Source organism: Dipteris shenzhenensis, chromosome 9, assembly GCF_047967505.1.
Source record: "Dipteris shenzhenensis isolate YYH24624 ecotype China chromosome 9, Dip_SZ_1.0, whole genome shotgun sequence".
Classification (NCBI taxonomy): domain Eukaryota; kingdom Viridiplantae; phylum Streptophyta; class Polypodiopsida; order Gleicheniales; family Dipteridaceae; genus Dipteris; species Dipteris shenzhenensis.
Window position 1 is genome coordinate 42017356 of NC_141604.1, and position 5744 is coordinate 42023099.

The following is a 5744-nucleotide window of genomic DNA, read 5'->3' on the forward strand; positions in this document are numbered from 1 at the left end:
TTAAGTTTTTTCTCTATGTTCAGATGGAGTGACAAACAATGGAGAGACAAACAATGACACCATAGGGAGAGTTTTGATGACCTCACTAACAATCTAGAAGAGCGGGATAACTTTGCAACAATTGTTGCTGCCTCTGGGGAGAATGAGGAATATGACCCATACTTTGTGTTGCAGTGCACAAAACCTAAGCACAAGGTTGAGGAAGCATTTAAGGATAATTGGGGAGCAACCTATGAGAAGTGGGATGTAGTAGTCAAAGATTTTGGTACAAAAAAAAATCCAAAAGAGGGTGCAATTATGAGATGCTACATAAGAGTCCAAAAATATTTGTGTACTATCATCTAGTAAGAGCTATTAAGTTCTAGATGCAACCCATACCACCATGAAAGAAGGGCAAGAGGGTCTTCAAATTGGATTTAGACATGCATGAGCACATCTTGGGGTGTCTTGGAATGGTGGATGAGGATGACTGAGATAGTACTCATAAAATGTAGTCTCATTGCAAGGAAAAAATATTCCACTCATCCTAGAAAATGGAAAATGTATTGAGACTATGCTTCTTTTATAAATCCCAAATAATAAATGCCATGCTTGTGTTTAGTATATCCCAAACAACCACCATGCTAGTTTTATTAAATTATTTTTGTAAATCCCAAACGATAAATCCCATGCTTGTTTTTAGTATATCCCAAACAACCACCGTGCTGGTGGTTTTATTAAATTGTTTTCATACATCCCAAATGATAAATCCCATGCTTGTTTTTAGTATACCCCAAACAACTGCCACGCTAATTTTATTAAATCCCATAACGAATCCACACATCGACAAATTTATTCATCTTGTAATAATAGAAGAAAACCACCACACTGGTGGCTATTAATATACTAGTGCAACTAACCATGATCGCATTGGTGACCACTTATCCTACACTACTACTGTGCTATCCTAAAATTTGTTGCACAGTGCTATACTAAAATAGTCCCCTTTAGACTGGTTATCTTTAACTGTCAGATTTCAACCATCGGGCTACCTAAAACATCTAAGTACTAACATGGAAGCAGGTCAACACAAAATTAGGTATTACGAGAACCATAGATCATGGATGATGGCATGATAAGAAAGTCAACGAGTCTAAGAAATGCATGCAAGATTTTTACCTTTTCAAAAGTACAATGACATTTTGCGACTCAAGGAAATTCCAAACTCCCAACTATCTTATCAACCTCTCTATAGCAAGCATCTCCCAGCTCTTTAGGCTAGTCTGATGAGCTATCATAGACCTCTTCACACACTCGGATCACCAATTGCTTGCTTGCCTCTATAGACTTGTACGCCCATAGTAACTCCTCCTTTCTCTTGCCAGGGTCCTCTTCATCCTGGTATTTGTGATCTATACAACTTCGCACCTCTACCATCTCCTTCCAAAAGAAACCTACATCATGAGCTTGATAAGTACCTTAAAGGAGCAGGAAAAACAATAGCCAGGGAAATTAATATTCACTATCTTTGCCGACTCCAAGTAATACATCCACCATTGAAGAATGTCCTCCTTGTAGCTGTTTTCCTCCTTCTTATCCTTGTCTATTTTTGCAAGGAGGTCATCCAATATCTTTCTTAGATAGGAAAAAAGAATTCCAAAGTCTTTTGGCTATGCCATGGATTCACACTAGGTGCATTGGTGTACAGAGTTTTGGGGCTAGATTTCATAATGGGCTCTTAGTTGTGTCTACACTACACTTAACTAGGGAGAGAGTTCATTGAGCCTGACCTTTTCATTATTATTTCATACATCCGACTAATCAAAATATTTCAATCTCACATTAGTTGTCTTATCAAAATCTGTCATCTCACAATAGATGTCTAATCAAAATCTTTCAGTCTCACATTAGTTGTCTAATCGAAATCTTTCATCTCATATTAGTTGTCTAATCAAAATCTTTCATCTCACATTATGATGCTTGGTGTGTCAAGGGACACTATGTAGTCACATAGCTGAGAAAACATTGCCCAAGTAAACTATAGAGAAGATTGATAATTCAATAGATTACACACAAATTACATAGATTACCTCTCAAGGACTCCTTTCCTTCATATTACATCTCAAGGACTCCTTTCCTTCAGGGGGCTAGTTCCACATTGCTTTGAGCAGGTCGCCTTTTAGAGCTTCTTGATTGTAGGCTCGGCCCTCCTTGCTCTTTTCCCAAAGGGGGTTGGTTCCTTCCTTCACGGGCTTTGACCCCTCCATGTCGCTTCCTCTTTCTTTGATTTGAGCTTCCTGGACCTTCTTGCTCCTTTCCTAAAGGGGCCCTTCAAGCTCATTTTCTTGGTATAGTTAGGCTCGGGCTTGGTCTTCTTCAATTTGAGCTCCTTGTCTTTTGCAATTTTGTCCTAAATGGCAAATTGAGCTGTAGCATCTACTTTCTTGTCATAGATAGCTATAGCAGGTAGGCACATTTGATCTATCCATGACTTGGGCAATGGAAAATGGCACTCTCTACATAGCGATTTTGCATGCACAAACACACCAAAGCATAAAACGTGCACAAGGTGGTAGCACATAGGCCATCGGATCATGCAGTCATCTATGATGGGGGTATGGCAGAGGATGCATTTTGGACCCTGTTGCATAGCAAGATAGGCATCTGATTTAACTATTGCAGCCATAATTATGACATTCTTTCTCTATACATGATGAAGGTGCTTCTTGATTCCTTCCTTCCTCCCTCATCCTAAGGCTGCGGATGTTCTCCTTCATCTCCTCCATTCTTTTCTCACTTTGTGCAATAGCTTCATTTAATCCCTCAGCATCTGTTGAAGCTGCTTAAATTGCTCAAAAACATCAACATGGGCTGTTTCCAAGACTTCCATTCTAGTTTGGAAATCTCTCAAGACGATGGATTGCTTTTCAAAACTGATGAAATCCACAACAAGCTCATGCACAACCCTATCATAATCTTGTTGCAGGGTCTTGTACCTTACTCTTTGAGCTTCCATCTATGTTTTGAAAAAAAACACTCACCATTACTGCTACAAATTGCTCCATTGTGTTTGCTCTTTGCATCCTTCCTAGCCTGGAGAGCTACCTCATTGTCTTCTCCACCCCGGCTACTCTCTACCCCATCCTTCTAGCAGGCCTTGAATCTCTCTCAGAGTTCCTGCGTCATTGCTCTGGTTTCTGCATTCTCCCTTTTTAGCTCCTCCATCATCCAATCTTTTTCGATGTTCAATGCATTTAGCATGTCGTAGAGGCATTTGTAAAGACCCTCCTTTTTGGCTCTCTGGTCTTCAAGCTCCTTTCACATCATTGCTAGCTCCTTGTCCACGATGTCCCTATCACTTTTCACTTCTTCAAGCCTATCTCAGAGCTCCTTGATGCACTTATATACTTTTTCTCTTCTATGCCTTACCATGTCAACCATTTTTGCAATGGCCTCATCTTTCTCTTGTGCTTGCAAGGACATTGCTTGTGCCTCCTCTACCTTGGATTTTGTACCCTCCCTGAGAATTTTCTCAAGTTGCGTAGTATTTGCTTCATCGATGGCGTTCTCTTGTAGAAAAGTCACCTTCTAAGACATCTTCTTATCGTACTACTCAAAAAACCCTTTGAGGGTAGATGTCATCAGGTGCATTGCAACTCTAGTAGAATGAGATGACAATTGGGATTTGCCATCCACACAATTCTTTAGGTTGGTTATCACGCTCTTGGAGATCACCCTTGAAACTCTAGCGAACTGAGATGATGATTGGTATTTGCCATCCACACAATTCTTTAGGTTGGTTATTGCACTCTTGGAGATCGCCCTTGAGAAAGATACATCACATCCTTTCAGTTGTTGTACTATTGCTTGGACCTGCCAGAACTTCAAGGTTCCTCTCGTATCAGGAAAGAAGTGCATTGTCTTCTTCAACACATCTTGGAGGTATGTTGGCAAGCTAGAAAGCTTGACTCCACCATCTTTTCTAATTTGAGCGTTGGGTTATACATCTACAATATCCTACCTCTTCCATTGCTTCTCGAAGAAGTGTGCTTGCAAATTGCCTCCACGAATGCCTAGTGCATTTTCAATAATGCTTTCATTGATGGTAATCTTTGAATCTTGACAGACTATTTTGCCCCTCCTTCACATTCACCTCCTATTCACCAACTTGGTGAAGTTGCTGAGAGCATCCAAATTGCGATTTTGTAGAGCGAGGAGCTCCCATATGTCATGATTTCAAGATCAGGGGAGGAGAGGCTCTCGCACTATGCTATAGAGGGAGAGGAAAAATTGTGTGAGGAGCTCTCGGACTGTGCATGGTCCATTATGAGAGCAGATAGAAGTTGCAAGAAGGGTGCAAGGGAGATAGAAAAGGTCGATAGGGATAGAAGATGAAATAGTGAACGAAATGGAATAGTGGACACTTGAGTTTGCAATCTGAGTGCAAGAGAGAAAGAAATGGTTAAGAGGGATAGAAGACAAAATAGCTAAGGGAATGGAATAGTGGAGGCTTAAGTTTATAGCCCGACTACACTGTCAAGGTGAGAGCCACCGCGGTGGTTGGCTCGAATTTTGATTAATTCAAGGCGGCAGTACTACCTTGCATGATGGTAATGAGTGATTAGAGGTGGTCGCATCTAAGATTACCAGCCATGTCTATGGTGGTGGCTAAGACTCCACCAGACTGGCACTTAACTACTAGTCAACCGAGTGGTCCGTGGGCTGGCACTTAATTACTAGCCAATCGAGTGGCTTGCGGGCTGTTGGCAGGTAATTACCAGCCACGATAGTGGCCCATAGTTACTCACCTGCCAGTTACCACCACCAAGCTTGCATGCATGGTCAATACGAGTGCAGTAAATTACCAGCCACCGGGCTTGCATGGTTAATAGAGTACTAGAGTGCATGGTAATGAGTGATTCAAGGTGATTAGGCTTCATGATTTACTTTTATGGTAATTATTGCCTAGCAGTGGTGGCTCTCATCAGCCATGCTCTTTTCTACCCTTGCTCTACTTTTCTCCAACTCTTGTCACTCATCTGCTACTCACCCACTCATGTTCACCATGCCTACTACCACGCCCCCTTGATGTAATGTGATCCCAATGTCATCTATCTTCTCATATAAGGTGATTGTGTTGCACTCACTTGGAGTAGAAATGCTGGCACTAGTGGAGACCCTTTGTTCCCACAGTTGATTCCTCACATATTAGCATGTCACCACCATAGATTGTGAAGATTGTGGGAGAGAGGGAAGGAGTCTCACTTGCGGCTTTCTCACATGCACAAATGGGGGAATACACACAAAGGTGGAGGCTGAAAACAGTTTTCCTCTTCTTAGTTGTAAAAGCCAAAAGAACTCTTGTACAAAGAAATAGAAGAACCCTATATGTGGGTCTCAAACCAAACTCAACTAACTAAGGTGGCATACTAGCTGAGCCACAAACTAGAGTAGATAAGGATAGCTGTCATCCAGCTATTATTCATGGGCGGTGTACCAACCGCATCTCCAGCTAACAAGTCGGTGACATAAATGCACAACAGTCACCCTGGCATATCGCGAGTGGAGCTCGATATCTCAACACTCCCCCTCGAGCTCAATCCCAAATCCTGCACACCAAGCAGGTCTCTAAACTTGCGCAGTTTCTCTGTGCCCAATGCTTTCGTGAATATGTCAGCTACCTGATCCTCTGTGCTGACATAAACTAGATCAATAAGACCTAGTAAAACCTTCTCCCGCACATAGTGATAATGCACCTCAATGTG